General features: G+C 42.8%; 1 protein-coding gene and 1 long non-coding RNA gene across 14 annotated transcripts in view; one reads left to right on the forward strand and one right to left on the reverse strand.

Annotated features, from left to right (window-relative positions):
• The window catches only part of PTPRT (protein tyrosine phosphatase receptor type T), a 1,128,501-nt gene that overhangs the window by 614,178 nt on the left and 488,771 nt on the right, over nt 1-25,552 (reverse strand). The window lies entirely within an intron of this gene.
• On the forward strand, nt 5,344-7,678 carry LOC129138167 (uncharacterized). The gene is made up of 2 exons (XR_008541227.2): nt 5,344-5,481; nt 6,306-7,678. It is a non-coding gene; the product is annotated as an uncharacterized LOC129138167 (long non-coding RNA).

The raw sequence follows: 25,552 nt of genomic DNA on the forward strand, positions 1-25,552 counted from the left end.
TATCTCAAATGACTTGAGACTTCGCACATTTGTGTGCAAATTAGCCACACGGTTATCTCTCTCTCCATCCCCTCAAGAGTAGACCATGTAAGTTTATCACGGTGTTTCCTCTATCTGGCACCAAGGAAGCCATCAGATTATTGTGTGCTTTATTCTTTCTTTTTTCAGTGATCCATTGATTCATAATTGGCATTGTTTAGAAGGCACAGGTACTGGCGGTTCAAAGAGAGAGAAGCAAAAATATAGCACAGAATGTTTTTGGTAAGCAGCACATTATTTTAAAAATACATAGACAAACCCTATCTATTTATATCAGTTCTCTATCTCTAAGATGAACTCTTCAAGAAGACAGTATAGGAAATGTACAGGGCCATCCAGTCCAATGGCTAGAGTCAGCAGGGAGGAAAAGGAAACCCCTGTGTATCTCATTTGCCAGACAGAGCACCGAGCGCATGAAATTTAATGCAGCCAAGTAAATCAGTGATAACAAAGTGTAGTAAAGTCATGATGGGGGTGGCAGAGGCAGTTTTGAAGCCTGTGAAAGGACCCAATCTGGTCTAGAGGTTAGGGAAGCTCTTGCAGAGAGCACTTAGGGGAGTGTTCTGCCGGGACCACTCATGTTGATTCTATGAACAAAGAAAAATTCCTGGGGGTCCCCTAGTTCTCAGTTGCTTGGGCTAGACTGGTCAACAATTAAAACGATGTGTCCTGGACACTCATTCATTCACTCGTTCTATGAATGTTGAGTCCCTGCTGCTGGTCACACACTGTCCTAGGCACAGACACAATCTTGGCTGCATGGAGCTCCCCTTCCAGCCTTCACTCGAGGATTGACAAAGAGAAGTCAGGAGAGAAGGAAGCTGACTCAGAAGCTGTTGAGAAGGAGGGCATTCGAGAATGGAGAGGCCCTGGGAGCCAGACCTAGGTAAGAGCTTATGGATCCATAAAGGGATACACATATACACAATGGAACACTGCTCAGCAAGAAGAAATGAACAAGCTGCAGACGCAGACACACACAACAACATGAGTAAATCTCAAAAAAATTCATGCAAAAGAAAAATAAAAGAATGCATGATGACCCCACTTATGTGAAAAGTTCAAGAACAAGAAAAACTGCTCTATGGTGATAAAAGCCAGAAGCATAGTGACCTGAGGGGCAGGTACTGACCGGGACAGAGCCTGAGGGAAGTTTCTGGGATGTTAGAATGTTCTCTATATATTGATTTGGGTAATTAAATAACAGAAATCAAAATAGTGTTACTATAAGGGAGATGACTGCCTGAAAGAAGGCATAAGAAAAATTTGGGAGGTTATAACCATTTCTGTATCTTAACTGGGGTTATGTAAAACTCATTAAACTGTGAACTTTAAACAGAAGTATTCTTATGCATATAAGTGATACCTTAAAAGTTAAAAAAAAAACAAAAATATGGATATGTGACTCACTGGGTGAAGAGAATGCCACTAATTACTTGAAAGGGAACCTCAGAAAATTGGGAGAAAATGAGCCTTTACTCCTATACCATTCCCTCTTATCAGCACCATCAGATGCTTGAATTCCTAACAGTTTTTCAAACAAGAGGTTGTTCAGGCACACACCAGTTTCTTATCCATGAGCCTTTTCACTTCTAACACAACCAATGCCCTCTTAACAGACTCCAAACCATCATCTGTGCAAAGCCAAGAGTAAGTGTTTAACATCTGACAGCACCCTCTGCTCACAAAGTTTGCAACTAAATTAAGGAGGAGGAAGTCTTGCCTTCATGGAGCTGAGGGCTGAGCTGGGAGATGACATCAGTGCCTTCCAGCCAGGCATCAAAGCGCTGCGAGGACAAGGATGCCAGGAGCCATCCATGAGACCTGGGCAGCAGCGGCCCTGAGCTTCCAAGGCTCTCCTTCAACATGTAGATGGTGAAGTGACCCCTTCCTGTAATTCTGCCACATCCTCAGGCATCAATCTCCAGAACAATTCTGTCTTTCTTTTCCCTGCTGTGAGCACTTGTAACAGTTTGACTCCCTAGAAATTCCTACAGAGAGCAAAAGTGTTTCAAATAGCTGGAGATGGAGCTGTGCGCATGTACTGTCTGCTCTAGACAGAAATCAAACGTTTTGAGAAAAACCAAACGTTACTAAGATGTGAAGTGAGCCTTGATATGATTAAGGTGAGTATAACCTGGCCTCCAACACTTTACACCACACACCTCACCCCACCTGATCACCCTTTTAATTGCATTTCTATTCACTGACCCTCCAGGTCTGTGGGAATGCCTCCACCCACCCAACCCTAGCCACCAACACAAACACATTCATACACAGACAGAAACACGGTTGTGCCATTCTCATTTCCAGACTTTTGTCTGTGCCATTTTTCCCAACTAGAATGGCTTTCCTTTTACTTGTTTATTTATTATTATTTTTTTTTTGAGACAAGAGTCTCACCCTGTCACCCAGGCTAGAGTGCAGTGGTGCAATCTCGGCTCACTGAAACCTCCAACTCTTGGGTTCAAGCGATTTTCCTGCCTCAGTCTCCCAAGTAGCTGGGATTACAGGCACCTGTCACCACGTCCAGCTAATTTTTGTACTTTTAGTAGAGATGTGGTTTCTCCATGTTTGCCAGGCAGGTCTCAAACTCCTTATCTCAGGTGATCCACCATCCTCAGCCTCCCAAAGGGCTGGGATGACAGGCGTGAGCCACCATGCCCAGCCTTCAATTACTTTTAACTAAACCATGCCTATTTTTCTTTTCAAAACTGCTTCATGACGACTTACTTTCGTGTAGCACAGGGCTAGGCACAGAGTAGATGTTCAATGCTGATTAAACTTTCTACGATTTATGCGCAACACTGTTTTCATACAATAATGGACTGAGGAGCAAAAAGGACTACCTTGGGGCCAGGGTCCAAGCTTTCCTTGACCTTGGCTTACCACTAGCCAGATGTGCGACTCTACTCAATCTTCATGGTCCTCAAATTTATTTTACCTTGACAATGAAAGATTCAAGTCATAAAAGTCCCTAAATTTTCTCTACCAAGGGCCACAGGGATTCTATGTGTACCCAGTGACTACCCTAACAGTGAGCAATCGGCAGTAGCCCAGCCTTCTCATTCTTCCCTGACTTGGGCTCATAGTCCTTGGACACAACCTAAGTAGATATAGCATCAAATCCTCCAGTAGGTGCCAACCAGAATTAGTCTTTGTTGGCTGGGAACGGTGACTCATTCCTGTAATCCCAGCACTTTGGGAGGCCAAGGCAGGAGGATCACTTGAGGTCAGGAGTTTGAGACCAGCCTGACCAACATGGTGAAACCCTGTCTCTACTAAAAATTAGCTGGGCACGGTGGTAAGCACTTGTAATTCCAGCTACTCGGGAGGCTGAGGCAGGAGAATCGCTTGGACCTGGGAGGCAGAGGTTGCAGTGAGCCAGGATCATGCCACTGCACTCCAACCTGGGCAACACAGCGAGACTCTGTCTCAAAAAAAAAAAAAAAAATTAGTCTTTGTGCCCTAACCAAACATACAGCCAGTGGTCAATAAATATCTGATGTCTTATTTAAATGGGTAGAAAAAATATTTGATAAGTTTTCCCAAAGTAAAATGTTGAGGGTGGCGACAAACAGATGAAAAAGAACAAGAAGTACGATGTTGTAGAGAATACTGAATGCACCTCTAAGCAAAGGATTGGAAGTATTTAGAGAGAAGACATCAAACAACTGACAGAAAGCAACAATCAAAGACATATGTAAAGAAAACTTCTCTGAAATACCCAAAGGCCTGAGTTTGCAGACTCTGAAGAGCACAGTGGGTTCCAGGCAAAATCAATGATGAGACTTGAGCTTAAGTACATACTGGCAATATTTTTGAAATACAAAACTAAAGAAAAATTCCCATAAGCCTTCAGAAAAAATAACAGATATCTATCAAAACAAAATAAAAAGACTAAAAACTCTGGTTCCAGACTTTATCATTACAGTTTCAAACACTGGGATGTGATGAGGAAGAGGATGATGAGAATAATCACAAATAACACCATGGGGCAGCTCCCATGTACTGCACACTTTCAGACACCTCTGACTGCCCTTAGTGTTCTACAGTATTGATTCATTTAGTCTTCACAGCAACTTTATGGGTGGGTAGATACCCATCCAAAGTCAAACAATTAGTCATTCAAAATCCAGGACTGAGGCCAAGGCAACATGCCCGGGGTCTGCACTCCTAACCATTATGATAAAGACAATGGTACATTATGATAAAGACAATGGTATACACAAAAGGTCTTAAGGGGGATGTTTCCAGTCCCAAGAGTTTTATAGGAGGTTAGTTGTGGTGCATTTTCAAAGCCAGCAGAAAAAAGGCTCTCAGTTTCTGAAGAACGCAGAGAAGAAAATGCTATGTGCATGCCTTCCCTTAGAGAAAAACTGCTTGAAGATTTACCCTAGTCCGCCTTGTGATGCATCAAAATCATGACCTCTAGCATAGGGGAATTGTGATATAAGAAGGATCAGTCCTATGAGATGGTTAGCTACCACAAGACCTTCCTTTCTCAGATGTGAGTCTAGAAGAGGAGCATGATCTTGTGCCAGACTGAAGTGAACACATAGCCCAATCTGTAAGAAGGGGCAGAATGGCATGCCTTTCATCCACACAGCATTTAGGGAATGCTTAAAAACAAGCAATTTCATTATGAACGGTTAACTTTAGCTTTGGCCATCATCCTGAAAAGGGACATCATAAATTCCTATGAAAATGTCCCTCCTTCACTTTGCTGAACTAAATTCAACAAACAAATCTCATCTGCCTAAGCTTAAAACATCTAGATTTAAATACATGGAAACGCTGACGTTTTTCTTAGAGTTATGAGAATATAGGTACTATTTTTTCTTTATTCTGTTTCTTATTTGATTTTTTTACAAATGCCTAGTAAACCTGCATCAGTTGCTTATTATAAATATAAGCATTTGAAATAGGTAAGGTTTTTATATATTTCAAGCTTTTACATCTGGATGTGACCTCTCTTGCAGTTCTCTGCTCTCAATCACTAGGAGTGTTTAGCAGTCAATCTCCCCTCCTATCTGCCCAGGTAGCAGGAGTCAAGAACCACGATTACATCCATTTTCCCAGCAAGTTCCTCACCAATAGTTCACTAACAAGGAGACCTCCTGGCTACCTCTGGGACCCCCTCAAAGACCTCCACTGTGAGTTTTGACACTTGACTTTCAGATAATCCTCTAATCATTGCAACCACACAGTAGTTTACCTGTTTCCTCATTTTTCTCTCCATAGTGACAACACAAAACAGACAGTACTACACCCTTATTACAGATGAGGACACCAAGGTTACCTAGAAAGCAGCTGTGTCAATACCGCCTGCTCTGTGGCTACAGGCATTGCACTTCCCACCCACCCGCAAGGCCAGGTGTTACCACTCCCAGGAGCAGCCCTTACCCAGTGAGGGATGGAAGTTGGTGGATAAACATCCAGGTTTCCTTGACCCCTAGTGGGACAATGGGGTGGCTTTATTCAGTCTTTTAGATGGTCCTGGGTGGGACTGAGCACCAGATATCCTCTAGCACTTCCAGCTCATAGTGCACTCTTTTTTTTTTTTTTTTTGAGACAGAGTCTCACTCTGTCACCCAGGCTGGAGTGCAGTGGCGTGATCTCAGCTCACTGCAGCCTCCACCTCCCGGGTTCAAGTGATTCTCCTGCCTCAGCCTCCTGAGTAGCTAGAACTACAGGTGCTACAGGCATGCGCCACCATGCCTGGCTAATTTTTTGTATTTTTGGTAGAGACGGGGTTTCACCATGTTGGCCAGGATGGTCTGGATCTCCTGACCTTGTGATCCACCCGCCTCAGCGTCCCAAAGTGCTGGGATTACAGGTGTGAGCCACCCTGCTCAGCCCATAGTGCACTCTTTAAGGGGCTTTCTTTCTTCTCAGTCTCCCTTCGTCTCCTGTTTACCAGTGTTCCCTACAACTTAGATAAACTCTTTGCAAATCCATGCTAAAGGATCTGTTTTTTGGGGAAATCCAGTCTAACATATTATGAAAATGAGGGAAAGTTACTTAACCTCTTTGTGTCTAAACTGCCTCACCTGTAAACTGGGGATATAGTAACATCTTCCTCATGGGAATTGCCATAAAGATTATATAAATTATTATAGTTGATACTTTAGAACAGTTCCTATACGTAACAAGTAAACTGTCTTTGCTACTAATATCATCATCCTCCCAACCAGCCACCGATGAGCCATTCAGCTGTCAATGACAGCCTTAACTGATATTCTCATTTTGTGCCCCCCCAACAGAGAGACACAAAGATCCCATCAAACGCATTCCCCTTCCTGTGTCAGGATCAAGAGAGTCTACAGTCATGTCAGTGTGTACTCCTGCCAAAACTCCCACCAGCAAATAAATTTAAGAGCTCAGCCTCAGTCTACTTAACAACATCATGTTGCAACCAGTGAAGTCATTCAGAAATGCATAATTCAATAACAACTTAGCACCAGATGAAGTTTTATGATCTGCAACACTCTGTCTGCCCCGGCTCCCCTTTATCCCCCAAAACCTCAACATTTTCAAGATTACTCTTTGCTGGGCCACTTCCCAAAATTAAGAGCAGAGTAATCATTCTAGAATAGCCTTCCTTTCCTTGCCTGCTAATCAGGAGTCCTTAGAAAGCATGAATCAAGAGTCTGTCACCTCCAAAGAAGGGGCTAGGAGAAGCTGGATTCTAAAGCTTTGGAATCAAAGGCCATGCTTCAGGAGCACCTTGTTCCAGGGCAGCATGGGTTCACAAATGGGCACCCTTCACTCCCCTCCCCCACCTCAGCCAAGCAGCCCTGCTATGAAGAATGGGGTGAAAGAAACTCTTGCCTTATCCAGTTTGGATCTTAAGAGTTCCAGAGACAACCACGTCTGTACACCCGCAGGATGGTGAGAGCTGTTATTATTACTGTCATGCAGCAAGGACAAATAACATTCTCATAATGTTCACTGCATGCCTGGCTCTATTTCGGGATTTACATACAAATTCATTTATCCCTCATATCACACCGGAAAGTAAGTACTATTCTAGTATGCATTTATAGATGAGGAAACTAAAGGAGTGTGCTAGTATTCAGCTCTGGTCTTTTTGCTTCAAGCCCACCCTGTTACATCGGTTATGTAATTCTGGAGCTGGGACCCTACTAACAACATCTCTAAACTACCTTGCCAGCTGGCTTTGGTCCAGTCCTAGTGATGGGAGACTTCAGATGGAGACTGGGATGCTGGAAGAAGGAAGAAGATGCTCTCTTTCTGCTTCAAGGTAGAAGGTCCTTGTAGCATCATTCCAGCAACAGGGGCTGCTACGCTCCAGGCCTTCATCTTTTCTGGTCTTTGTAGCACCCATGGAACAGTATCTTTTTGAAGGAACTAATAGAACCTAGGCCATGCCTCTTACAGCTGCAGTACAATCTGTGGGGTCTCCCTCCTCAGAGGTCTCAGAATCAGCCCTGCTGTGCTCCTCCTACAGACTTCTAGGCACCATAACCCCACCTATTCCATTTTGTTACCCCAGCCCCAGGTATGGTCACCACTTCCTGCCATTTTTGGCTACCTTAGCATCCCATTTTTGCACTGACAGCCTTTCATCACTGTGTAATGGATTCCCTTCAATAAAAACCCTCTGTTTGAAATACCTGGTGTGATTTAGGGTTTCCCTCCTGGACCCTGATTTATATCAATAGGTATTATAATTATCTTTATTTTTCACATGAGGAGACCAAGGTACAAATTGCCCAAGGTCATGTGGCTAATTAGTGAGTGTGCTGGGATACTCAGGCTGTCTTGCTCTAGAGGCCATGATTTTAACTCACACAGTGAGCTGATGCCCCACTGTTCTCAGCACCCTGGTCAGCGACACAGTCACGCAGGTACATGAAGGCTGGGAGATACCATATTCTGCCTAACTAACAAGTAATGAGGGCTGATTCTGCTACGTTTGGGGATGTGGAGTCAAAGTAAATAACTGTCTCTATCCTGGAGGAGACTAAGAGACTAGGGAAGGATGCAGAAACCAATGAACTATAGAAGAAAGTGATACAGGCTGGGAAGTGGCAGGCCCAGAGTCCTGTGGACTCATACAGGTGTGTGGTATTGATACGGACAGAAGACAGGGAAGTACTGGGTAGAAGAGGGTGGTTCCCCAGTAAAGGCCCCACCCTCAAGCCTGAAGACCCACAGACCTAAGTCAGCACAGACATTTCTGTTTTCGCACCCAAAAAGTTGCCTTTTGGCCCACCATACCTCCAATCCTGTCCCCATATAAACCCAAGACCTTAGTGGGCACATACACAAGTGGCTGAACGTTGGAACCAGCAGACCAGTGACAATAGAACAATGTGGCAGAGAAAGACAGAAGAGAAAGGATGTCTGGACGCTGAGGGGAGTTCAGCTGGAGGCAGTCAGACAAGAATCTGCCACTGGGCGGCCTGACTCCAGGGGAAGACCACCTTCCCACTCCATCCTCCCCTTCAGGCTCCCCATCCATCTCACTGAGAGCCACCTCCACCGATAAAACCTCGCACTCATCCTTTGAGCCCACATGTGATCCAATTCTTCTGGTACAGTGGGCAACTGAAGGAGCGAGCCACACCCGTTTCACATCCTGCAAGGGAGATAAGGGAAATCTCTCATTTCAGTATCATACACAGAATAGTGGTCCCAAAAGATGCTCAAGTCCTAATCCCGAAAACTCACATAGACTCCAAAACTTGTATAGACTCTGAAGCTGTGATTAAGTTAAGGATCTTGAGTAGGGAGCATATCCTGGATATGTAGTATCCTGGATAAGTGAAGAAGGGAGGCAGAAGAGTCGGAGAGAGCGATTGGAAGATGCTATGTTCTGGTTGTGAAGGTGGAGAAAGGGACCACCAGGCAGGGAAAGCTGGTGACGTCTAGAATCTACAAAAGGCAAGGGAATGGACTCTTCCCTAGAGCCAAAGGAACACAGCCCCGCTGACCCATTTTAGACTTCTGACCTCCAATGCTATAAGATCATAAATTTGTGTTGTCTTAGACCACTAACTTTGTGATTGGTTACAGCTGCAGTCGAAAACTAATACAAGGGGAGATATCCAAATTAGATGGAGGACTTTAGGGAAGGCTTCCTAGAGCAATCAAATCATGACCTTGGTCTTAAAGGAAAAGGAGAGTCTAACAGGCACAAGGGTGGGGTTATTCACAACGACAAGACTGGGTCATGCAGGGATGGTATATCCTGCTGAAGCACAGGTGATGGGGAGCAGGGGAGGGGGGCCAGCAAAAAGGCAATCAGAGAGGTCAAAAGTGACCTGATCAGGAATGGTCTTCATCCTGAGGCTGTGTAAGCAGTGGTGTCACGCAGGCACAAGAGTTTTAGGGACAACTCCTCTGAGTGCACGGTGAATAATGGGTCTAAGGGAGAGAAACAGACAGGCGGACCAATAAGGAAGTTGTGTCAATTACATTGAGGAAAGAAATGATGGAGGCATAACTCAAGTAATGGCCACGGGGCTGGAGAGGCAGAGGCAGAGGAACTAGGCAGAGGGTTGGGTTGGGAGACTGAAAGGACAGGACTTGGTCATGGATTGAATGTAAGGAGCAAGGCATATGGACCAGTAAAAAGCTAGTGTTCAACATGCTGGGTGAGTCTCCCCTTGACCTCCACAATGCCTGCACAGCCCACATAAGTGGAAGTCTACCTCAATTTCCCAGTGCAGTACCCCAGTACTCTATGCTAGCTTCTCCAAACTATGCCCAATACACTTCATCCCTTTGCATTTTCATATTCACTTTCACTTACAAAGGGAAGTGAGGTGTACTGGAAAGTAAAAGATCACTGGGTCAGACAGAGGTTGCCTTGCAATCTCTATTATTTAATGGTGTGACATTAAGCAAGTGATATAACTCCCTTGTGGCTGAGTTTCTTCCCATGTAAAATCAGGGTCATGGTCATACCTCACTGGGTCCTTGTGAAGATCAAGTGTAAGTGCCTGAAAAATGACAGGCCCTACATAAATGTGAGTTATTCCTTTCTTCCCATGGCTATTAGCTTTGGACCCCTGCACTGGTCTTTCTCCCCATTCCACAGCCTTCTCCTGTAATGGGCCATTCAGCCCAGCGCCTCTAGCCTCCTAAGATGCCCACTCTGAGCATCTGAGCTCTCAGGGCATCTTGGGCTCATGCGTCACATGTATCACATTCGATAAAATCAATGTCAGCTTTATGCATGTTGTAGCCACTAATCTCCCACCAGGACAGGCAACTCACTTTCAGAAAGCACTGGAGGAAAAACACAGTAGCTGCCATAGCAGAACAAATATGACAAGACGACAAAGTAGAGAGAAAGGGGGTGGTAGGGAGTGAGGGAAGAAACATGCAATTCAGGGCAACCTGAGTCCAGGCAGCTTCGTCAGTTGCTACGCTACCAGCCACAGAAAGAAAGGCTTACGCAGAAGGTGTCTGTGGCTTTAGAGATATTGTTATTTTGCAAATTCTTCTCCTTGGCCTATCCCTATGTGCAAGGGGGAGATGCATAATTAGTCTGTAAGCTGCTGAAATGGCTAGAAATGACTAGAAGTATCGACTGCTCTGAAGTGTCAGGAAGGGGTGTCCAGATGGATTAAGAGGCTTATCCACAGAGCCTACTCAGTTTATGGGAAGAGTTTAAGAGATGACGCCCTCCCTTATGCAAAGGAACTGAAAAACGAGCTTCTTCCAAATCCTCCCTCATTCCCCTAGGGCTGCCTCTGCCCCTGCCGTATCTTGCCTGAAGAGAGACTTAGCACAGCCTAACTCACTGCTCTTTGGGAAAGGACTTTGAAACAACAAAATTCTGCAAGGTCCCATAGACCTCTGTCCCTGTCTCCAAAAGCCATGATTCTGACTAAGCCAGATGGACGCTGGGCTCCAAGAACAGAATTAGTGGCTTCATGCTGTTGTCTACCACAGGTCACTGCCTCTAGGTGCTTCTGTAGAGGAAGAGAACATGAAGAAACAGGAAGGAAAAGGTAAATATATTGTTTATGACATTGCAGGCACTGTTCTAGGTATTTCTAACATCTTATTCATGTATTTCTCAAGCATAGGCCCAGGGAACTCAATGACATACACAGTGATTTCCAAGGGCCCATAGAAAGCAAGTCTTTAGCTAGAACATCTTGGAACAAAATCCTGCTTGAAGGTGTTGGGTAGGTTTGAATTTTAACACACACAAAAGGTTTCAATGAAATATCACCTTTACACAAATTATTTCAGAGACTCCAAAGAGAAGAATTACTTCCAAACTTACTTTACAAGCCCAGGATAGCTTTCATTCCAAGACTTCACAAAGATAACACATGAAACTTTTAAGCCAATCTCCCTCGTAAATACGTAAACTAAAATCCTACATATTGTATTACCAAGCCAATCCTGTGATATATAAAATGAATAACAGGTTATAACCACATTAAGTTTATGCCGGGACTATAAGATTGATTTAATATTAGAAAATCAATCAGTATAACTCATCATATTAACAAACTGAAAGATAAAAATCACATAGTTGTCTCAAGAGATGCTGAGGAAGCACTTGATGGAAATCAACAGCCATTCATGGTAAAACTTTTAGAAAACTAGAAATAGAAGGAACGTCCTATAATCTGACAAAGGGTATCTAAAACCTTACTCTAACATCATAATCAATGGTAAAATACTACACACTTTTCCCTGATTTCCCCAATTCTACTGGTAGTTTTAGCCAATGCAATGAGGCAAGAAAAAGAAATAAAAGAAATAAATGTTGGAAAGGAAGTAATAAAGCTTTCATTATTCATAGACTACATAATTGTGTGTGTAGAAAATTCTTTAAAAATCTCAAATTATGATCAAAATTAACAAGTTAATTTAGAAAAGTTCCATAGATTAAATATAAACAATTATAAAATGAAATTTTAAAAGTGCCGTTTACCCAGTCAATGGTAATAGACATCATAATAATGGTGACCTCTAGGGGAAGGAGTAGTTGACTGGGAAGAAACATGATGAAACTAGGTACCACAATAATTTACACCTTGATTTAGAAGATGGTTATATGGGTGTACATGTATATGAAAGTCATTGAGCTATCCACATAAGGTTAACGCACTTTATGTCCTTTACTGCATTCTGTTCTACTTCAATAACAAACAAATTGAATAATTACTTACAAAAGCACCAGCAAAGTATTAAAATATCTGGGGATGTATATATACCTATATGTGCATATGTGTATATACATGTATTCTTCTTCACTGAAAACTGCCAAACATTACTGGGATACATTTTTAAAGATCCAAATAAATGGAGAGATATTCCATGCTCATGAATTAGAAGAATCAATATTGTAAAGTCGTATATTCTCCTTATGTTGAAGTATACACTATCCTAATAAAATGTCTGTCAGGCTTTCTAGATAATTTGACAAACTTATTCTGAAGTTTATATAAAAATGCAAAAGGCCAGGAATATTCAAAGCAATATTTAAAAAGGAAAAGAAAGTTAGAGAGCTTACCTTTTAGGAAATTAAGATTTATTATTAAGCTACAATAATTAAGAAAATGAGGTATTAAGCTACAGTAATTAAGAAATTGAAAAACAGTTCAAGAAACAATGGAGTCAAGAAACAAATCCACATATTGATAATCACTTGATCTGTGATACAGCTGACACTTCACTGTGGTAGGAGAAGTGTATTCTCAACAAAAAAAATTAGGATTATTTAGGCATCCATATGAAAAAAAAAACCTTCAACATTGTGCCCTACTTTATACTATAAACAAAGTTAATTCCAGGGTACTATAGACCTATATGTAAAAGGTAAACAATAAGATTTATATAAAATAGAATGTTTCTGACCCTGGGGTAGGCAAACATTTTTTAAACAAGCATAGAACTATAATCCATAAGGAAATTAAAGTGGACCACAAGGGTTTCTCACGCTACTCCTTTAGAACCACAACCACCTCCCTCCCCACTTTCCCACCTCATCATTCATCCCTGGGAACCACCAATCTGCTTTCTACTTCTAAAATTTTGTTATTTCCAAAAAGATAATATATAATCTCTTGGGACTGTTTTTGTCACCTGCCATCATACCCTGGAAATTACTCCAGGTTTTTTTTCTTTTCTTTTCTTTTCTTTTGAGACAGAGTCTCGCTCTGTCACCCAGTCTGGAGTGCAGCGGCGCGATCTCAGCTCACTGCAACCTCCACCTCCCAGGTTCACGCCATTCTCCTGCCTCAGCCTCTCAAGTAGCTGAGACTACAGGCGCCCGCCACCATGCCCGGCTAATTTTTTGTATTTTTAGTAGAGACGGGGTTTCACTGTGTTAGCCAGGATGGTCTCGATCTCCTGACCTCGTGATCCACCCGCCTTGGCCTCCTAAAGTGCTGGGATTACAGGCATGAGCCACTATGCCCGGCCTAGTCCAAGTTTTTGTGTGCACGGATAGTTCATTTATTTTTGTTGCTGTGTAGTTTACATGTGATATACATATGGGTCTATTGCTGTGTTGAATGTTGTTTAACCATTCTCCCATTAAGGGTCATCTAGGCTGTTTTCAGGTTTTTGCTATTAAAATAAAACTGCCATGAACAGTTATGTATAGGTTTTTGTGTGAACATAAGTTTTCGTTTTTCTGGGGTAAATTCCTTGGAGTTCAATCTCTGGGTCATATGGAATTCAGAACTATCAAACTGCTTTCCACAGCGGCTACATCATTTTACATTACCACCATCAATGCATGAGTGGTCCAGTTCCTCACCTGTACTACTATTGTCACTATTTCTTTTTAGCCATTCTGATAAGTATGTAGTGATGTTTCACTGTGGTTTTAATTTATACTACCTTAATGGCTAATAGCATGGAACATCTTTTCAAGTGTTTATCTGCCATCTGTACAGCCTAGTGCAGCTTGATAGCTGGTTCTGGCTGGGGTCACTCAGAAGGCTGCAAACAGGGTGTCTACTGTGGCTACAGTCCTCTCAGGGCCTGACTAGGATAGGATCTGCTTCCAAGCTCACAGAGCTCCTGGCTGTCTTCAGAAGACTCACTGCAAAGATCATGCATGGCCAGGCGGGGGTGGCTCATGCCTGTAATCCCAGCCTTTTGGGAGGCCGAGGCGGGAGGGTGAAATATCTCATCATATCTTTTGCACATTTTCTAATTGTTTTGTCATTGAGTTTTAAGAATTCTTGATATATTCTAGACACTAGTCCTTTGTCATATATATGGTTGGCAAATATTTTCTCTCACTCTGTAGCTTATCTTTTCATCCTCCTTGCCTGAGCTTTCACAGAGCAAAAATTTTAACTTTAATAAGGTTCAATTTATCAGTTTTTCAGTTAGAAATCATGCTTTTGATGTCAGGTCTGTATTAACTTTTTACTTTTAATTATACTCAAATGTATCAGAGCTCACAAATCCATTCAGATTCCTGATGAAATTGTGTTCAATCAAATATTTGGTTCACAAACACACAACTACGCTTGATTCTATTTCCTACCATAGAGTTTCTGAATAACAGATATGCTGAAAAATATGTCTGGATTGTTTTGAAAGTTTTAGTGGTATTTATTTTTTAGAAGTTTGATATTTTAAAAATTATGTTTTCGGTCAGGATGATGAATAGTTAATTTAAAATAAGAAAATTAAAGAATACACTCAAAACTGTGGAAAAGATGGAAGACCATACAATTTGGAACAACCTACAAACTGGGAGGCATGTATCCAACACAGCACTGTCCTTCAGAGTCTCTTCATTGAACTTAACAAGGAAGAAGATGGGATCACTACCCCAAGTTCAATTAATGATTCATTAGTAAGCAGCTGTCAATCTGGAAAATGTAAGATAGACTTAGATACTTAATATGTGACTTTTACTACTGTAAATCTTCAGAGGGCTAAAACTTGATATCTCTTATGCAAGAAAATCTGGCAACATCTGCATAAGACCATCACTTCTGTGGTGATATTTAAAGACCAATTATTGGCAGCCTGCAGCCTCCAGCCTCTACAATGACCCTCAGTGACTCCCTCCTCCTGTCATTCATGGCCTTGGGTAACCCTATCACTTAGAGAGTGGGCTGGACCTAGTGACTCGCTTCTAGCAGAGTACAGCAAAAGCGATGTGATAATATTTCTGAGATTCTGTTACACTAAGTCTACCATTTTACTTGCCTCTCTCCTTCTCTCTTCCCCTTCCCTTTCCCCTTTTCCTCTGCTCTTCCCTCCCTTTTCTTCCCTCTCCCCTAAACCCTCTCTTTTTCTATCTCCCAATCATCTCTCTCTTTCTCCTTCTTCTTCTCACTTTCCCCTGATCTCTTTTTTCCTCTATTTCTCTCCTCCTGTCCCCCTTCCTCCTCCCTCTTATCTCCCTTTTTATCTTTCTGTTTCACTTCCTCCCTCCCTCCCTCCTTCCCTCCTCCTCTCTCCCGTTCTCCTTTCTCTGTTTCTTCTCTCTGCCATGTCATGAGTGGTTTCATAAAGAAACACATACTTAAGCCAACAACTAACAAGGTTCTAAAGCCTTCCAATAGCCACATGAATGATTTTTTTTTTTTTTTTTTTTTTTTTTGAGACAGAGCCTCGCTCTGTCGCCCAGGCTGGAGTGCAGTGGCATGATCTCGGCTCACTGCAAGCTCTGCCCCCCCGGGCTCACACCATTCTCCTGCCTCAGCCTCCCAAGTAGCTGGGACTACAGGCACCTGCTACCACACCCGGCTAATTTTTTGTATTTTTTGTAGAGACTGGGTTTCACCGTGTTAGCCAGGATGGTCTGCATCTCCTGACCTCATGATCCACCTGCTTTGGCCTTCCGAAGTGCTGGAATCACAGGTGTGAGCCACCCCGCCCGGCCATGAATGATCTTTGAAGTGAGTCTTCTGAACACAGCCAGGAGCTCTGCGAGCTTGGGAGCAGATCCTATCCTAGTCAGGCCCTGAGACGACTGTAGCCCCAGTAGACACCCTGCTTGCAGCCTTCTGAGTGACTCCAGCCAGAACCAGCTATCAAGCTGCACTAAAGCTCCTAAGGTATTCTTGTGAGATAATAAATGTTTCTTAAGACACTTTATTTTGTAACATAGGTCATAGACGACTAAGACATCAAACATACTCCATAGATCGCTAATAACGTAGCTTAATATTACCAGACTTTTTTTGTGTCTTAAAAAAGTCTTAGCTAGAAGTTAATATAATAAAAAGGTACAAGCGGATGCACCAGAGAAAAAAACAAAACAAATAAACAAAAAAAGAAACAGAAAAACTTGACACTTCCTTTAACATCAGTTTCAGAATCACCATTGAAGGTGAAGCTTAGAAAGTAGGCAAAAGCCTGGAGAAGATGTGACTGAATCTGTTTCAGATCAACATAAAAGGATACGGGTTACTGTTATTGAAGGACACTGTCAAAGGAGGCATTTTAATGCACTTCAAATGTGCCCAAACATTTGGTTAACCCAGTGTTTTATTTTACAGTGGTAAATAAACATGAGCAACTTCTGGCCATTTTATACATTTCCTCTGTATATTCTATGATCCTGATATCAAGGAAGACATGAACTTGCAAATTACTCGAAAGGAAGATAACCGGTAAGGAAATGGTCAGTAAGATATGGATGGATGTTTGCACACATGGAACTCAATACAAAACAGACACGGCCATCGGGCAGACACTGGGTCTTCACACACACAGCAAGGATTGTTAATTCAAATGTTCCAGCACATGAAGCATCACTTAATAATAAAGCTCGTCCTAAAATCTACTTCTTTATTTCATCAATGGGGTCGTAAAAAAGTAGGAAAAATGGAAAAAACTCGCCTTTGTGGGCATGTACACAATAAAACGAGAAGTGAATTTGAAAGCATGCTCTGCTGCAAAGATATACCTTGGCCTATTCAATGGGGCACATTGATGGTCTCAGTGAAATTGCCATCATTCTTCATTGAGGAAGAACACATATAAGCAATAACAAAGTTCTCTTAAAATTCTTGCCTAAAGCCTCATCTAGATCTTAATCAGTAAAGCAATCTGCTTAAAGCCACATATAACAAAGAACACACAGGTTTACTGTAGCAATTTTCCCCAAGTATTAACTTTTTTTAAAAAAAGAATTGATCTCTAATCGTATCATTCCTATAGAGCTCTTCACAGCTTGTAGGCATTTATGGACTCTTCAAATTGCCCCATGAACTTTCTCTCCTACCTTTGATTCCCCTAAAGGAAAGGAAATGTAACTTTGATTATATGTTCCTAGTTGGAAACCCAACAAGGTTTCCCAACAGCTAGTGTGTACTCAAGATTGACCCTGAACTATCGATGTTCTGCCCAGAAGGCTGATGTGAGCACGTTTAGGGGTTTTAAGGTCAATTCAAAAGCTAAAGTAACCAGTTCCTTTACAGACAAGAAGCATTAACTGGGCCTCCCTAAGAAATGAGGTGTGTCATTATGAAAACTGCAGGGCTTAATGCTTACAGGACCCCTCTGAAAGGACTAAATTGTACCCACACCTAAATGGCAAATGCCTGGGTCCCTCCGAGTCCATTTCCAACTAAGGGCCAAGTACTGCTTTTACTAAAAGTCCTTTGTATTAAGCTATCCCACTCTAAAAAAAATATCTTCATGGGTTGCACCAGTGGCCTCAAACTTGGCTGCACATTAGAATCATGCAGAGAAGTTTTGGAGTTCCTAATGCTTAGGTCTCAACCCTTACCAATGAAATCAGAATCTATGCGGGAAGTTAAAATTGTCAAAAATTCCCTAGTTGTCTCCAATATGCAGCCAAGTTGGAGAAACATTGGGAGGCATCATTTATTCATTCATCCAAAGATTTCCTGAACACTCATTATATGCTTGGCCTCTGGGTGATTCCCCAACCGCCCGGGTCTTTGGGTGGTCATGTCTTATGCATCTCTGTATGTCTAACTCTAGCATCAGAGGCAACAATGAATGCATACATGAATGAATGAATGAATGAACGAACAAATAAATGGCCCTTCTTATCTGCCTCTCCCTGACTTGGGATACAGGAAGGAGTTCTCATGCTTACAGATAGCTCTGCATAGATTAACCCAACAAACAACTAACAACGATGTAGTAATAATGCCTGAAAAACTTGGCAATGAAGAGGAGAGACGATGGAGAAGAAATCTAGTCTCATGATGTTTTCTTTGCAAACAACCTAAAGAGGAGTAAAAAGCACAGTCTCAAGGGACCAGTGCATTACCTCTTACTCTATACTCCCACGGAATCCTTAGGCATTGAGACACCTCACATATTTACACTGAATCACATCTGAAATATACATGGTCACATACACCAAATCACATCTCAAGTATATGTGATCATTTTGCACCTGCTGAAATAGTTTCTTCCTTCAAGGCCCTGTTAATATTGCATCTGCTTGGGAAAGCCTTCTAGGAGACCAGCAGCCTCCCTGACATGTTCCAAAGTGCAGTACATGAGATTAAATAAGGTGCACACTCATGGATATTTACTTATAAATTATTTTAATAGTCAAAAATGTACATTAACTTGTAAAAGAAGACAGACTTCCTTCTATCATAGTAATATGCACTCTCAGTTGAAAAATCAAGGAAAGCATGTGTCATTTTTAAAAAGCAATAATATGAAACACATAAGAGAACAGATGGGAAAAACTCATGAAGGGGACACAGAAAAGACTTTAGTGTGGGAAACTCAGCTAGAAGCCTTTGTAGTCTACATAGTCCTGTTACCCTCTGCATTGTGTCAGTATCATGTCTGTGTCTTTTTCCCCTACAAGAGAGTCATCACAGGGCAGGGATTATGGCCAATCATGCTTGCACTCCTCACTACGCCAAGCACAGTGCCTTACAAAGGAATTCTGAATCGACAAAATTTTTCTGTGATTGTGTTACCAGTCCCATTTAGGTTAAAAGCAATTGACAAAAAAAGTAAGCCCACAAACTAATTTGGGTCATTGCTAAAAATATAAAATTGATATTATTCTCAGAAGCAGCCCTAAATAGATGACGTGTCATGTGCCGCTTTCCTACCTACCCATCTTTCCAGGTCTTGATCCTTCTCCCTGACAACAGCAGTGAGACCCTGACCCCTGATTTCTTCTCTACCAGCTTGGCCACTGGGCAGTGAATCCAGGAAAGCACTTAAGTCACAAGAGATTTGAAAGATTTCTTGACATAGCACTCGACCCTCTCTAACCTAGCGTTTGGGGATTTTTCAGAAAATTATCTCTGACAAAACGAAACACAAACCTCATTTCGATGTGACCACCAGCTTGAGAAGCCCACGGAAGTCACCTTGCCCTTCTCGCCTGAGCTCTGTGTGATGCAGCTCCTGGGGTCTCTCCACAGCAGGCAGTCCTCTCCTGTCCCTCCCACTGAGCCTCAGCCCCCATCAAGAAGCCTGGAGGCTGGCAGGCCCCCCTCACACAAGCTGTGTGGTATAAAAGGATCTGACATGGCTTAGGAAACAGACGCAGAGCGCCTCGACTACACCGCGGATATTTTCTCAGTTTAAAAAAATGTGTTCTCACTTAAGAATGCTAATGGCCCATGCACAGAAATAAAATCCCTGACCTACTTTGAAGCTGAACTTATTAAACAAGCCGACCTTATTACTCAGAAGAGACTGTAAAACAGTAGAATAAAGCCCAAATAGAATTCCTCGCATCCCTCGTTAACAGGAGCAGCCAAGAAAAGCACAAAAGGATGTCAGAGCCCTGGGCTGGGAGTCAGAAACCAGGGCCTGGTCCAGCTTTTTGATGACTTTCCGTGTGGCCTGGGATAAGTCACCATCCCTCTCTGGCTCTCAGAACCCTCATCTAGGGGCTGGACAAGGAGGTCTCTGAGGCCATTTCCACCTACTATAACTGGAGATCTTATTTTTTAGGAGCGTAATGTTAAAGTAAAATAAAAATCAATTATCAAGGGCATATTATCAGACACAGTAAGACAGGTGAGGGAGTAAGATGGACATTCTGCCTCCTAGGAGCCTATAGCCAGGCAGAGCCAGTGGGGGCGGTCCACACTGATTAATGGATTTATTTCCCAACAGCAATTTGAAAGCCGCCACAAGGCTACATACAGCAGACATAACACAGCTTGTGTCTGCAACAAGAATTCCCTCTGGCTCTCCACCTGACAACTTCAGTTTAGTCGAATGAATCTTTCGGTGTATTTTAAACCACCGCAGAGTCATGAGTGGCCATCCGTAAGTTATAATCAAATTTATCACACTGGGAAGGAAGAGAGTGGGGATACATTTCCATGGGATTTTAGGGCAGTAATGTGAGTCATTCCTGCTCATTCTGGAGAAAATCCTGGAACTGCAAGGTAAGTTATCCAAACCAGAATCAGAGAAAGGCAGGGAAGGTCACTGATGTAACAGTAGGCATTAGTAACCCACACAACAGTAGATTAGTCAGTAATGATAGGTGCTACCGTGGGATGCTTAAATGATGTTACTGAGAAAATGTCATGGTGCAATGTAATTAGAGGGCCCCCTTTTCAAATTTCAGGCTCAGAGACTCTTCCCTTCATTGACTCTTTAGCATATGCTCAACCTCACAGAGCTCAGAAAAGAAAGCCAGCGGAGAGAAGAAATTCCCCAAAAAGGGACAAGTGGACCTGGGGTTTAGATTGAGAATTGCAAATCCCATAGTCTCTCCCAGGCATGGCCAGGGTGAACTCAGGACTTGAAATGGTGTGCACAAATTCCAAGGCAGAGCAAGATGTGGGCAATCCTATAGAGACTGGATGTCTGAAATTGGAGAATGTGGTGTCCCAGGGAAAGATTTAGAAGGGTCCCACCAAGAAGACACTTGGATCACGAGCTCTGCTGTCATCGTTTTCATAGTCCTCACACTAAGTAGCCTGCTACAGTGCTCCATACCTTGGAGGTATTTGAGTCCCCAAAGGTACTGTGGAACAGCTAGATCTAGAGTTCTTGTTTCTGCCCATTTTACAGATACGAGCACTGAGATTCAGAGAGATATACGCAAGGCCATAGAGGTATCAAGTGGCAAAACAGGTAAGAGTGTGTGCAGCCCCGCGTCACCGAGGTTAAACCTTATCCTAACCCGACTCTAATCCCAGCCCCTCCCTCTCTGTTTACCCACTTCCCACTTGTCACACTTGCTTAACCTCAAATTTCCCACAGCTGTTAATCACAGTCTGCACCCACCAATCACATCCTGTTCCACCCTCATGAGTATCCTCCCACCTCCTGTGGGAGTGTTGCTGAACTTTGAACAGAGTGTTCTTTGTCTTCCACTATTGGTGCTTGTATCATGATGGGCTTATTCTGACAGCTATTCTTTGAGCTGTTTGGGGTGTCTCCATGTTGTTGGGCCCAGAAGGTATTCTCCTCATCTTCTCAATGTGCAATGCTCATTAACATCTCCAGGGATCAACACGGATAATAAAGAGGAAGCAGAGAGCCCAAGGTTGCAAGGAAGGCAAACCACAACCTTGCTGCAGAGGCTTTAAAAGGCTGGGGTGAAAAGTCATTTGAATGTTTCCAGTCCTGAATGCATTCTCTGTACTGCATCTGACAAAACTCCCTTGACACACTGAACCCCCATGGATCCTTTTCCCCCTAGCAAAGGGAGCAAAACTCTTAACAATCTACTTCAGTGCACCTCCATAAACAGTGGCCGTCCAGCACCCCTGGGAGGGCTGCCCTGTGTCCTGTAATGAATGCAGGCCCATGGAAAGTATTGTAAAGATCCACAGCCCTACAGAACTTTGAGAACACTGTTCTATCACCATTAACCTACAGTGGGAAACAGAGGCCAAGAGGTAGCAAGGTGGTGTTTATCAAGTTCCCTTAGAAAGTCAGTGGCAGAGCTAGGACCAGATCTTCTTGATTCAAAGGCTCTACCTAACACAGTTTATACTTCCCTGAGCATCCCTGAGGAGAACATCTCTTAGTTTTGTTTTTGCCTCTCAAATTCAATTCACAATTCTTCTGGTTAAGCACCTTCGCAAATTTCTCTTAAAGACCCCTATCCCATAGCCAGCCCATATGGTTTGGGATTTATCCTGCCAGCAGCAGGGTATGATCAGAGTAGGTTCAGATTAGCTTAAGTCAATCAGCATATCTACCTTCCCACTCCCATAGTTTAGGGATGGACACATGACCCAATTCTGCCCAACTGCAATCATAAATAGTTTATTCATCCATAAGGGAGAATGCTGGGATTAGTACTGCTGCAGACTTCATCTGACCATGTGGGGCCAGAGAATAAGAATGTGGAGAAAGGGAAAGAGAGACAGAGAGAGAGAGAGAGACAGAGACAGACACACCAGAATTCTATGGAAGTGCTGTTTGAACCTTTAATTAGCTCACACTGGAAGCCAGTAAAACCTATTCATTGACTATTTCCATAAAAAAAAATTCCTCTGTTGAGTAACAAAAACAAAGACAGTAGAAAAGAAAGGAGGAAAGAAAAGAAAAAGGAGACAGAAAAGGAAATAATAGAAAAGTAAAGAAAGAGCATTGTTACCAGGAGTGGGGTGAATGCAAGTTGAACCCCAACCTAAAAGTGGTCTTGGCTATGGTAGGCAGAGCTATGTGCAGTGGGCCCAGCAACACAGAGTTCTCATGATCCAACTGATGCTCCTCTTTCTGCTCCTTTTACTGCAACCCAGGTTTTATTCATTAAACCTCAGCTCTTGGAAGACGAAGCTTAGAGACCATCTAGCCTCACTCCTTCCATTTACTACACAGAAAAGCTTATCTCAAAGAGGGAAGGAACTTATCCAAGGCCATACAAGAATCCAAGGAACAGTCACTTATAGAAACATCACGTGTGCCTTAGAGAGCTTCGTAAAACCAGATGCCACCTCTACTTGCCCCTGCACACGAGCTCTCTGCAGCTTCCTACTGTGCTCTAAGAAATAGAAAAGCAGCTCCTGTCATCCGGGGTTTGGTCCTATCAGCTAAAACTTGATGTTGTTGGAAGCTGGCCCAACTTTCTCACCCAGGCCATTTTGTTCCCCTATTGGACCTAAACAATCTTACACAACACCAAGATCAGGTCAGGTCATTCTGTAGCCACAGTGAAGTGATAAAGAACAAGATGACTTCGTATTTTTTTTTCTAAGCAAGACAAAACCAAGGTCACTGTGCAAATTGCAAAATACCATGTATCTTTCTTGTCCAGCTCAAATGAGTGGCTGCCGCAACTCTACCAATTATAGCTTTAATCTTGCTCTACTATTATCCCCTTCTAGATTAGGTTTCCTCAGATATTCAATCATAGAATTGTCCCCACTTCCTAACAGCTCAATCTAGAAAAAACTCCACCCCCTTGATGTCTCCCAAAATCATCCATCCAAAGCCCAAATCCCTTAACACTGTCTTGCTGAGACACCCCATGGTTCTCTGTAGTATACATTCTCCCTCACTACAATAAGTCATAAACCCAACTTGTTCAACTATGGGTGTGTTCCTAATGGTCTTTAGCTGGAAGGCGTTGATATCCAAAAAAAAAAAAAAAAAAAGTTCCACTTCCTTTCCTGATACAGAATTCTTTCCATAATCAAGCTTTCCTACTGAGTCCACCTCCACGTCATGCATGCCATCTTGTGCCATGGCAAACTAAATACCATTCTGGGCCTTTCTACCTTCCACATTCAGATCCTGTTAACTGGAAAACCCCTCTTCTCTGATCCTCTGACAGAACTAATTTGGGAAGCCTTCTCTGACCCCAGGTAGACAAAACAAACCCTCACGCCTCTCTGCTACTTCCCTATGCTGCACACACACTGTTATGCACCCATCACACCGAACTGTAATTATGCATAACCCCAGACTGCAAAGCTCTCTGAAGGAAAGGGTCATGTAGGGGCTGATACAGAATAGAGGCTCCATGTATTGGCTGTTTACTTTCTTCCTACACTGAAATGAATACCTTTCCTATTCGATTGTTGTCATACTTCAAATCATATTCCAAATGAGCATCAAAAATAATAACATGCGGCCAGGTGTGGTGGCTCACACCTGTAATCCCAGCACTTTGGGAGATTGGGGCAGGCAGATCACCTGAGGTCGGAAGTTCGAGACCAGCCTGACCAACATGGAGAAACCCCATCTCTACTAAAAATACAAAATTAGCTGGGCATGGTGGTGCAGGCCTGTAATCCCAGCTACTCAGGAGGCTGAGGCAGGAGAATCACTTTAACCTGGGAGGCAGAGGTTGCCCTGAGCCAAGATTGCACTACTGCACCCCAGCATGGGCAAAAAGAGTGAAATTGTATCTCGAAATAATAATAATAATAATTGTTACACACGTCCATATAAAAGGCTACTTGAGCAGGCTTAGAGTGAGCAACAAGGCTGTTTATTCACTTGGGTGCAAGTGGGCTGAGTCCGAGAAAGGAGTCAGCGAAGGGTGGTGGGATTATCGTTGGTTCTTATAGGTTTGGGATAGGTGGTGGAGTTAGGAGCAATTTTTGCAGGCAGCATTCACAAGGGCGGGGTGGGGGGAGGTGCGGGGGTGTATTGTCACAAGGGTGGGGAGGAATGTTACAAAGTACATTCACAAGGAAAGGGAATATCACAAAGTACATTATCACAAGGACAGGGAATGTCACGATGGTTTGACCATGGTGTGGCTAGCTCAGAGGACCTTACAATAATAATAATGATAATGTGCAAATCAAGACTCCTGTGAAAGTGCAGCTTTGGTCTGTTGTAATCATGTCACTTGTCACCTGCACAATGCTCTCAGACTTGCAAAGTACTTCCTCATTACCTTGTCTCATTTAATGCAGTCCTCATGGCAACCTTGGCTTCTATTGTGGCTTCTCATTTCTGTTATGTCTACTCTTCCAAGATGCTTAGACACATGGGGGACTCAAGGCTGGGATGAAATCAGGGAATAACTGTAGTTGTCATAAATGGCTCACATGGTTGTTGCTCCAAGTTCACAGGAGGCCCAGTCTGGCTCATGGGCAAAGGTCCTCTGGGAACCAAGTCTGGCATTTACGGTCTCATCTATGTTTTCCCTCTCTTCAGTTATATTTTGGAATAAATATGTAAATATTTTTAATTCAATGCTAGATTGAATTTAATTCAATGCCAGAGTTTGCACCCTGGTTGAGAAGTCAGACAGAACTGAATATGAGAACCGACTTCTCCACTTAGCAGCTCTACAACTTCAGGCAAAGTTTTTAACCTCTCCAAGCCCTGTTTTCTCTAACTGTAAAGTAGGGGTTGAAACAGTATCTACTTCATGGAGTTATGATGACAATTAAATGAGAAAATGTAAGTTGAGAATTTATACCGTCTGTCACATAGTAATAATAAGCATTTAGTACATGTTAGCTATTGATATGATTATGTTATGAACATTACTCTTACTATTATGGACTAGGATGGTCCTAGGCCTGTTTACCATTAGATAGATTCCTTGCCCTTGATCTGTTCTGCTCTGTATAATGGGGAGAGGTTGGAGTGGAGATTAGGGGGTGGGGAACAGGTTTCCCAAGCTCCTCAGCTGGCT

The sequence above is a fragment of the Pan troglodytes genome, chromosome 21, assembly GCF_028858775.2.
Source record: "Pan troglodytes isolate AG18354 chromosome 21, NHGRI_mPanTro3-v2.0_pri, whole genome shotgun sequence".
NCBI lineage: Eukaryota > Metazoa > Chordata > Mammalia > Primates > Hominidae > Pan > Pan troglodytes.